The sequence below is a fragment of the Carcharhinus amblyrhynchos genome, unplaced genomic scaffold, assembly GCF_965287045.1.
Source record: "Carcharhinus amblyrhynchos unplaced genomic scaffold, sCarAmb.v2.hapA scaffold_718, whole genome shotgun sequence".
In the NCBI taxonomy this organism is placed as follows: domain Eukaryota; kingdom Metazoa; phylum Chordata; class Chondrichthyes; order Carcharhiniformes; family Carcharhinidae; genus Carcharhinus; species Carcharhinus amblyrhynchos.
This window is the reverse complement of record NW_027650458.1, coordinates 28,014-40,000: the sequence shown is the minus strand read 5'-3', so window position 1 is coordinate 40,000 and position 11,987 is coordinate 28,014.

Sequence of the window (11,987 nt, the reverse complement as noted above, 5' to 3'; positions counted from 1 at the left end):
AGATCAGCGAGATAGTTCAACATCTTTTCCCCAAAGGTAGGGGAGTCTAAAACTAGAGGGTGTAGGTTTAAGATGAGAGGGGAGAGATACAAAAGGGTCCAGAGGGGCAATATTTTCACACAGAGGGTGGTGAGTGTCTGGAACGAGCTGCCAGAGGCAGTAGTAGAGGTGGGTACAATTTTGTCTTTTAAAAAGCATTTAGATAGTTACATGGGTACGACGGGTATGGGCCAAATGTGGGCAATTGGGACTGCTGGAGCTTTCTTAACTATAGTGTCGGCGTGTGGGGGGCACCGGGACAGGTGATCTGGACACCTAAAAACATGAAGCTCTCTCGACCCTTTCTACTTAATCTCCGTTGATGTAGGCAGGGGAATGTTCTCCTTTACACTTCCCGAAGCCGATGACAATCTGCTCCATTCTGTTGACATTGAGGGAGAGATTATTGTCCCCGCACCAGTTCACCAGATTCTCTGTCTCTCTCCTGTACTCTGTCTCGTCACTCATAAGAAATAGGAGCAGGAGTCGGCCATCTAGCCCCTCGAGCCTGCCCCGCCATTCAATAAGATCATGGCCGATCTGTTAGTGGATCAGTTCCACTTTCCCGTTTTCTCCCCTTAATTCCCCTTGTCTATCAGAAACCTATCTACCCGTGACTTAAATATATTCAGCGAGGCAGCCTCCACCACTTCAACGGGCAGAGAATTCCAGAGATTCACCACCCTTTGAGTGAAGAAGTTCCTCCTCAACTCCGTTCTAAACTGTCCCCCCCCCTTATCTTGAGGCTGTGCCCTCTAGTCCTGCTGTCCTTTCTAAGCGGGAAGAATCTCTCTACCTCTACCCTATCCGTCCCTTTCATTATCTTATACGTCTCTATAAGATCCCCCCTCATCCTTCTAAACTCCAACGAGTACAGACCCAGTCTACTTAGTCTCTCTTCATAGTCCAACCCCCTCATCTCCGGTAACAGCCTAGTGAACCTCCTCTGCACTCCCTCCAAGGCCAATATATCCTTGCGCAAGTGCGGCGACCAAAACTGTACACAGTACTCCAGCTGCGGCCTCACCAGTGCCCTGTACAGTTGCAGCAAGACCTCCCTACTTTTATATTCTAACCCCCTCACTATAAAGGCCAGCATCCCATTCGCCTTCTTGATCACCTGCTGCACCTGCAGACTGGGTTTTTGCGACTGGTGCACAAGGACTCAAGTCAGTGGGAAGTGTAGACGGAGTCAACGGATGGTCACGTGTCACTTGCTTGTTTTATTGCATTCTTCACCTGCGTATCGATTCATGAACTAAGACGCCCAGATCCCTCTGCATGATGCAGTTTGATCGCTTTCCATTTTGCTAACAGTTTGTCCTTTTTGGGTCCAAATTGATAACTCACACTTATCCAAATTAAACTCCATCAGCCAGAAATAGGCCCATTCTCCTAACCTATCGATATCCATCTGCAGAGCCTTTATATCCTGCTCACTGCCTGCTTTCACACCCATTTCAGTATAGTCCGCAAATTTGAACCCAGCTCCCTGGCACGGGGGCACAGTGCTTATACTGCTACTTCACAATGCCAGGGACCCGGGTTTGATTCCCGTCTGTGTAGAGACTGCATGTTCTCCCCGTGTCTCTGTGGGTTTTCTCCGCGTGCTTCTGTTTCCTCCCACAGTCCAAAGATGTGTAGGTTAGGGTGGATTGGCCATGCTAAATTGTCCTTTACTGTCCCAAAGATGTGCAGGTTAGGGTGGATTGGCCATGCTAAATTGTCCTTTACTGTCCCAAAGATGTGCAGGTTAGGGTGGATTGGCCATGCTAAATTGTCCTTTACTGTCCCAAAGATGTGCAGGTTAGGGTGGATTGGCCATGCTAAATTGCCCCTTAGTGTCCAAAGATGTGCAGGTTAGGGTGGATTGGCCATGCTAAATTGTCCTTTACTGTCCCAAAGATGTGTAGGTTAGGGTGGATTGGCCGTGCTAAATTGTCCCTTAGTGTCCAAAGATGTGTAGGTTAGGGTGGATTGGCCGTGCTAGATTGCCCCTTAGTGTCCAAAGATGTGTAGGTTAGGGTGGATTGGCCGTGCTAAATTGTCCCAAGATGTGTAGGTTAGGGTGGATTGGCCGTGCTAAATTGTCCCTTAGTGTCCAAAGATGTGTAGGTTAGGGTGGATTGGCCATGCTAAATTGCCCCTTAGTGTCCAAAGATGTGTGGGTTAGGGTGGATTGGCCGTGCTAAATTGTCCCTTAGTGTCCAAAGATGTGTAGGTTAGGGTGGATTGGCCGTGCTAAATTGTCCCTTAGTGTCCAAAGATGTGTGGGTTAGGGTGGATTGGCCATGCTAAATTGTCCCTTAGTGTCCAAAGATGTGTAGGTTAGGGTGGATTGGCCGTGCTAAATTGCCCCTTAGTGTCCAAAGATGTGTAGGTTAGGGTGGATTGGCCATGCTAAATTGCCCCTTAGTGTCCAAAGATGTGTGGGTTATGGTGCTAAATTCTCCCTCAGTGCGGGTGATGAGGGGATTTTCACAATAACTTCACTGCGGCGTTAATGTAAGCCGACTTGTGACACTAATAAATAAACTTTAAAGCTTCAACTTTTTAATTCTCACCATCTCTCAATCCTGCCTCCGACAGTACTGTGAGTGGCCAGCAGGTTGTAGTGTTATCCCAGAAATAGATTCCCCCGTCTCTGGGGAGGTTTGTTCGCCTTGGACGGGGGAGAACTCTCTTGTTATTGTACATTCCCGTTGCAAACTTTGGTTTTCAATTCTTAAGTTCTGGGACTGCGCTGGAGGAGGGTTGTGGGGGGGGGGGGGGGGGGGCGGGGGTGGTTCTCTGAGGCGTTGTGGCCGTTTGAGGCCCCCTCCCCACCTCCCTCCCTACGCTTGTTTGACCGTGGGGGTGCATGGTCCTGCTCCCGAAAGGGGAGAATGCTGGAAAAATCCCAGTGGGTCTGGCAGCGACGGTCAGGAGGGAATAAAGAGCCAGTCCAGAAGACCCCCCTCATCGAAGTTAACGGCAGCCCAGAGAGAGAGAAGGGGATCTTACAGTGCAGAAGGACATTCGGCCCATCGAGTCTGCACTGACCACAATCCCACCCAGGCCCTATCCCTGAACGTTTACCCCACTAATCCCCCGACCCTAAGATGCAATTTAGCACGGCCAATCCACCCTAACCTACACATCTTTGGACACTAAGGGACAATTTAGAATGGCCAATCCACCCTAACCTACACATCTTTGGACACTAAGGGACAATTTAGCACGGCCAATCCACCTAACCTACACATCTTTGGACACTAAGGGACAATTTAGAATGGCCAATCCACCCTAACCCACACATCTTTGGACACTAAGGGGCAATTTAGCACGGCCAATCCACCCTAACCTGCACATCTTTGGACACTAAGGGGCAATTTAGCACGGCCAATCCACCCTAACCTACACATCTTTGGACACTAAGGGACAATTTAGCATGGCCAATCCACCCTAACCTACACATCTTTGGACACTAAGGGACAATTTAGCATGGCCAATCCACCCTAACCTACACATCTTTGGACACTAAGGGACAATTTAGCACGGCCAATCCACCCTAACCTACACATCTTTGGACACGAAGGGACAATTTAGCACGGCCAATCCACCCTAACCTGCACATCTTTGGACACTAAGGGGCAATTTAGCACGGCCAATCCACCCTAACCTACACATCTTTGGACACTAAGGGACAATTTAGCATGGCCAATCCACCCTAACCCACACATCTTTGGACACTAAGGGGCAATTTAGCATGGCCAATCCACCCTAACCCACACATCTTTGGACACTAAGGGACAATTTAGCACGGCCAATCCACCCTAACCCGCACATCTTTGGACACTAAGGGACAATTTAGCATGGCCAATCCACCCTAACCTACACATCTTTGGACACTAAGGGACAATTTAGCACGGCCAATCCACCCTAACCTGCACATCTTTGGACACTAAGGGGCAATTTAGCATGGCCAATCCACCCTAACCTACACATCTTTGGACACTAAGGGACAATTTAGCATGGCCAATCCACCCTAACCCACACATCTTTGGACACTAAGGGGCAATTTAGCACGGCCAATCCACCCTAACCTACACATCTTTGGACACTAAGGGACAATTTAGCACGGCCAATCCACCCTAACCCGCACATCTTTGGACACTAAGGGACAATTTAGCATGGCCAATCCACCCTAACCTACACATCTTTGGACACTAAGGGGCAATTTAGCATGGCCAATCCACCCTAACCTACACATCTTTGGACACTAAGGGACAATTTAGCATGGCCAATCCACCCTAACCCACACATCTTTGGACACTAAGGGGCAATTTAGCATGGCCAATCCACCCTAACCTACACAGCTTTGGACACTAAGGGACAATTTAGCACGGCCAATCCACCCTAACCCGCACATCTTTGGACACTAAGGGACAATTTAGCATGGCCAATCCACCCTAACCTACACATCTTTGGACACTAAGGGACAATTTAGCATGGCCAATCCACCCTAACCTACACATCTTTGGACACTAAGGGGCAATTTAGCATGGCCAATCCACCCTAACCTACACATCTTTGGACACTAAGGGACAATTTAGCACGGCCAATCCACCCTAACCTGCACATCTTTGGACACTAAGGGACAATTTAGCACGGCCAATCCACCCTAACCCACACATCTTTGGACACTAAGGGGCAATTTAGCATGGCCAATCCACCCTAACCTACACATCTTTGGACACTAAGGGGCAATTTAGCACGGCAAATCCACCTAACCTACACATCTTTGGACACTAAGGGACAATTTAACATGGCCAATCCACCCTAACCCGCAAATGTTTGGACACTAAGGGGCAATTTAGCACGGCTAATCCACCCTAACCCGCAAATGTTTGGACACTAGGGGGCAATTTAGCATGGCCAATCCACCCTAACCTGCACATCTTTGGACACTAAGGGGCAATTTAGCACGGCCAATCCACCCTAACCTGCACATCTTTGGACACTAAGGGACAATTTAGCATGGCCAATCCCCCTAACCTACACATCTTTGGACACTAAGGGACAATTTAACATGGTCAATCCACCCTAACCTACACATCTTTGGACACTAAGGGACAATTTAGCATGGCCAATCCCCCTAACCTACACATCTTTGGACACTAAGGGACAATTTAGCATGGTCAATCCACCCTAACCTACACATCTTTGGACACTAAGGGACAATTTAGCATGGCCAATCCCCCTAACCTACACATCTTTGGACACTAAGGGACAATTTAACACGGCCCATCCCCCTAACTTACACATCGTTGGACTGTGGGAGGAAACCGGAGCACCCGGAGGAAACCCACACAGACACGGGGAGAATGTGCAAACTCCACACAGACAGTGACCCGAGCCGGGAATCGAACCTGGGTCCCTGGAGTTGTGAAGCAGCAGTGCTAACCCACTGTGCTACCGTGCCGTGCCATTCATATGTACTCTATGAATGGTATGCTTTGTCTGTATAGCGTGCCAGAAACAATACTTTTCACTGTATCCCAGTACATGTGACAATGATAAATCAAATCTATGTACTCTATGAAGGGTATGCTTTGTCAAGTGCATAAGAAACAATACTTTTCACTGTCTCCCGATACATGTGACGATAATAAATCAAATCAAATCTCTCAATTTATAGCCATTCAGGTAGTAATATGCCTTCTTGTTTTTGCAAAACATCAGTCCTGCCTGGTAAACCCTCCGCAGTGCTCCCTCGAGAGCGACAACATCCTTCCTCAGAGGAGACCCAAAACTGTTCACAATACACCACGCGTGGCCTCACCGAGGCCCCTGTGTAATTGTAACAACACATCCCTCGCTCCTGGACTCCAAACCCCTCGCAATGAAGGCCAACATGCCTTCTTTACCGCCTGCTGCACCTGCACGCTTACTGGTGTACCCAGATCCCTCTGCACGCTCCCAACTTACTTCCACTCGGGTAACCTGTCACCTTGCTGCTCAAGCGAATAACCTCACATTTATCCAAACCAGCAGGGAGAAGGTCTGACAAGCCCCCCCCCACCCCCCCACCGAACACAAGCCGGTAAGTGGGGAAACGCTCAGGAAACCACAACGGAACCTGGGAGTCCTTGTTCAAGAATCTCTTGAGGTTAGCGTGGAGGTTGAGTGGGCAGTTAGGGAGGCAAATGCAGTGTTAGCATTCCGGGCTAGAATACAAGAGCTGGGATGTCCTTCTGAGGTGGGATCAGGCTCTGGTCAGACCCCCATTTGGAGCAGTTTTGGGGCCCCCAGTATCTGAGGAAGGGCGCGCCTGGCCCTGGGAAGGGATCCAGAGGAGAACGATCCCTGGAATGTGGAGCTTGTCGTGTGAGGAACGGGTTGAGGACTCTGGGTCTGGACTGGTTAAAAGGATGAGGAGGAGGGGGATCTTATTGAAACTTCCAGGACACGGCGAGGATAGAGCAGGGAGGATGTTTCCAGGAAAAACTCGAACCTCAGGCTAAAGGGGGACCATCCTTTAAGAACATAAGAAATAGGAGCAGGAGTAGGCCATCTAGCCCTTCGAGCCTGCCCCGCCATTCAATAAGATCATGTAAATTTCTTCAGTGTGGAACTGTTTGCCTCAGAGGCGGCCAGGTCACTGAGTCTCTTTAAGACAGAGATAGATCGGTTCTTAGAAAAACTACAGCACAAACAGGCCCTTCGGCCCACAAGTTACGCCAGTGATATCCCTACCCACGAGGCCTATCTATAACCCTCAATCCCATTAGATCCCATGTACTCATCCAGAAGTCTCTTAAAAGACCCCAGCGAGTTCGCCTCCACCGACGGCAGCCGATTCCACTCGCCCACCACCCTCCGAGCGAAGAACCTACCCCTCACGTCTCCTCTGTACCTCCTCCCCAGCACCCTAAACCTGCGTCCCCCTCGTAGCGACCATCCCAGCCCTGGGGAAAAGTCTCCGAGAATCCACCTCTCAAACATCTTTTTGAAGAACGGGGGGGGGGGATCAGAGGTCATGGGGAAAGGGCAGGAGAAACGGGAGATGGGAATAAATCTGCCAGAACGGACTCAATGCGCGGAGTGGCCTAATTCAGCTCCTCTGCCTCAGAGTCTGCTGGGAAAAGGAATCCGATAACACGTGGGTCGCGAGTTGGAAAATTAAACAGGGGAATACCACAATAGGGTGATTCAGAACTTAATGAGCAGTTTCTTTGGGCGTGAGGCAGCGATTATTCAACAGGCTGTAATGATATATTACAGGAAAGGAATACACAGAGCACAGAGAACCAAACTGCCTGTGATTATTTACCCTCGTCAGAGCGCACCGTAGAGGATTATTCACTTAGTCACCAGACAAACATCAGAAAAACAATCGCACCCACATAATACAGAGGGAGCTTTACTCTGTATCTAACCCCGTGCTGTACCTGTCCTGGGAGTGTTTGATGGGGGGACAGTGTAGAGGGAGCTTTACTCTGTATCTAACCCCGTGCTGTACCTGTCCTGGGAGTGTTTGATGGGGGGACAGTGTAGAGGGAGCTTTACTCTGTATCTAACCCCGTGCTGTCCCTGTCCTGGGAGTGTTTGATGGGGGGAGAGTGTAGAGGGAGCTTTACTCTGTATCTAACCCCGTGCTGTACCTGTCCTGGGAGTGTTTGATGGGGGGGACAGTGTAGAGGGAGCTTTACTCTGTATCTAACCCCGTGCTGTACCTGTCCTGGGAGTGTTTGATGGGGGGACAGTGTAGAGGGAGCTTTACTCTGTATCTAACCCCGTGCTGTACCTGTCCTGGGAGTGTTTGATGGGGGGACAGTGTAGAGGGAGCTTTACTCTGTATCTAACCCCGTGCTGTACCTGTCCTGGGAGTGTTTGATGGGGGGACAGTGTAGAGGGAGCTTTACTCTGTATCTAACCCCGTGCTGTACCTGTCCTGGGAGTGTTTGATGGGGGGACAGTGTAGAGGGAGCTTTACTCTGTATCTAACCCCGTGCGGTACCTGTCCTGGGAGTGTTTGATGGGGGGACAGTGTAGAGGGAGCTTTACTCTGTATCTAACCCCGTGCTGTACCTGTCCTGGGAGTGTTTGATGGGGGGACAGTGTAGAGGGAGCTTTACTCTGTATCTAACCCCGTGCTGTACCTGTCCTGGGAGTGTTTGATGGGGGGAGAGTGTAGAGGGAGCTTTACTCTGTATCTAACCCCGTGCTGTACCTGTCCTGGGAGTGTTTGATGGGGGGACAGTGTAGAGGGAGCTTTACTCTGTATCTAACCCCGTGCTGTACCTATCCTGGGAGTGTTTGATGGGGGGAATCATCCCGATCATTAGATTCCAGTCTGTAACTCACTCCCGGGTATCTGTTATTCTATATATAAGCCCCCCCGAACCCCTCGATTAGATTCCAGTCTGTAACTCACTCCCGGGTATCTGTTATTCTATATATAAAGCACCCCGAACCCCTCGATTAGATTCCAGTCTGGAACTCACTCCCGGGTATCTGTTATTCTATATATAAACCCCCCCGAATCCCTCGATTGGATTCCAGTCTGTAACTCACTCCCGGGTATCTGTTATTCTATATATAAACCACCCCGAACCCCTCGATTAGATTCCAGTCTGTAACTCACTCCCGGGTATCTGTTATTCTGTGTATAAACCACCCCGAACCCCTCGATTAGATTCCAGTCTGTAACTCACTCCCGGTTATCTGTTATTCTATATATAAACCACCCCGAACCCCTCGATTAGATTCCAGTCTGTAACTCACTCCCAGGTATCTGTTATTCTATATATAAACCACCCCGAACCCCTCGATTAGATTCCAGTCTGTAACTCACTCCCGGGTATCTGTTATTCTATATATAAACCACCCCGAACCCCTGGATTAGATTCCAGTCTGTAACTCACTCCCGGGTATCTGTTATTCTATATATAAACCACCCCGAACCCCTGGATTAGATTCCAGTCTGTAACTCACTCCCGGGTATTTGTTATTCTATATATAAACCACCCCGAACCCCTGGATTAGATTCCAGTCTGTAACTCACTCCCGGGTATCTGTTATTCTGTATATAAACCACCCCGAACCCCTCGATTAGATTCCAGTCTGTAACTCACTCCCGGGTATCTGTTATTCTGTATATAAACCACCCCGAACCCCTCGATTAGATTCCAGTCTGTAACTCACTCCCGGGTATCTGTTATTCTATATATAAACCACCCCGAACCCCTGGATTAGATTCCAGTCTGTAACTCACTCCCGGGTATCTGTTATTCTATATATAAACCACCCCGAACCCCTCGATTAGATTCCAGTCTGTAACTCACTCCCGGGTATCTGTTATTCTGTGTATAAACCACCCCGAACCCCTCGATTAGATTCCAGTCTGTAACTCACTCCCAGGTATCTGTTATTCTATATATAAACCACCCCGAACCCCTCGATTAGATTCCAGTCTGTAACTCACTCCCGGGTATCTGTTATTCTATATATAAACCACCCCGAACCCCTGGATTAGATTCCAGTCTGTAACTCACTCCCGGGTATCTGTTATTCTATATATAAACCACCCCGAACCCCTCGATTAGATTCCAGTCTGTAACTCACTCCCGGGTATCTGTTATTCTATATATAAACCACCCCGAACCCCTCGATTAGATTCCAGTCTGTAACTCACTCCCGGGTATCTGTTATTCTATATATAAACCACCCCGAACCCCTCGATTAGATTCCAGTCTGTAACTCACTCCCGGGTATCTGTTATTCTATATATAAACCACCCCGAACCCCTCGATTAGATTCCAGTCTGTAACTCACTCCCGGGTATCTGTTATTCTATATATAAACCACCCCGAACACCTCGATTAGATTCCAGTCTGTAACTCACTCCCGGGTATCTGTTATTCTATATATAAACCACCCCGAACCCCTCGATTAGATTCCAGTCTGTAACTCACTCCCGGGTATCTGTTATTCTATATATAAACCACACCGAACCCCTCGATTAGATTCCAGTCTGTAACTCACTCCCGGGTATCTGTTATTCTGTATATAAACCACCCTGAACCCCTCGATTAGATTCCAGTCTGTAACTCACTCCCGGGTATCTGTTATTCTGTATATAAACCACCCCGACCCCTCGATTAGATTCCAGTCTGTAACTCTCTCCCGGGTATCTGTTATTCTGTATATAAACCACCCCGAACCCCTCGATTAGATTCCAGTCTGTAACTCACTCCCGGGTATCTGTTATTCTATATATAAACCACACTGAATCTGCTCTGGTTTGTGTCTAATCTTGTCCCTTTTGTGCTCCTCTTTACAAGAGATTTTGTTTAAAATTTCGGATGGCCACGCGTAACTGAGCTGTTAGTGGCTGTGTGAACCATCAATAATTCCAATTTCCCTTCTGTTCCAGGTTGTTATTGAACTCCGAGGAATCTCATTGCCTCTGTCAAGCGTTAAACCGATTTGAAATGCCATGTCACAGAGAGAGAACAAGGCAAAACATTAACCGTTTGCTACCCAGTTGTAGATGACACATATATATAGAATGTATAGAATAACAGATACCCGGGAGTGAGTTACAGACTGGAATCTAATCGAGGGGTTCGGGGTGGTTTATATATAGAATAACAGATACCCGGGAGTGAGTTACAGACTGGAATCTAATCGAGGGGTTCGGGGTGGTTTATATATAGAGTAACAGATACCCGGGAGTGAGTTACAGACTGGAATCTAATCGAGGGGTTCGGTGTGGTTTATATATAGAATAACAGATACCCGGGAGTGAGTTACAGACTGGAATCTAATCGAGGGGTTCGGGGTGGTTTATATATAGAATAACAGATACCCGGGAGCGAGTTACAGACTGGAATCTAATCAAGGGGTTCGGGGTGGTTTATATACAGAATAACAGATACCCGGGAGTGAGTTACAGACTGGAATCTAATCGAGGGGTTCGGGGTGGTTTATATACAGAATAACAGATACCCGGGAGTGAGTTACAGACTGGAATCTAATCGAGGGGTTCGGTGTGGTTTATATACAGAATAACAGATACCCGGGAGTGAGTTACAGACTGGAATCTAATCGAGGGGTTCGGTGTGGTTTATACATAGAATAACAGATACCCGGGAGTGAGTTACAGACTGGAATCTAATCGAGGGGTTCGGGGTGGTTTATACATAGAATAACAGATACCCGGGAGTGAGTTACAGACTGGAATCTAATCGAGGGGTTCGGGGTGGTTTATACATAGAATAACAGATACCCGGGAGTGAGTTACAGACTGGAATCTAATCGAGGGGTTCGGTGTGGTTTATATATAGAATAACAGATACCCGGGAGTGAGTTACAGACTGGAATCTAATCGAGGGGTTCGGTGTGGTTTATATATAGAATAACAGATACCCGGGAGTGAGTTACAGACTGGAATCTAATCGAGGGGTTCGGTGTGGTTTATATATAGAATAACAGATACCCGGGAGTGAGTTACAGACTGGAATCTAATCGAGGGGTTCGGGGTGGTTTATATATAGAATAACAGATACCCGGGAGTGAGTTACAGACTGGAATCTAATCGAGGGGTTCGGTGTGGTTTATATATAGAATAACAGATACCCGGGAGTGAGTTACAGACTGGAATCTAATCGAGGGGTTCGGGGTGGTTTATATATAGAATAACAGATACCCGGGAGTGAGTTACAGACTGGAATCTAATCGAGGGGCGGTTTATATATAGAATAACAGATACCCGGGAGTGAGTTACAGACTGGAATCTAATCGAGGGGTTCGGTGTGGTTTATATATAGAATAACAGATACCCGGGAGTGAGTTACAGACTGGAATCTAATCGAGGGGTTCGGTGTGGTTTATATATAGAATAACAGATACCCGGGAGTGAGTTACAGACTGGAATCTAATCGAGGGGTTCGGTGTGGTTT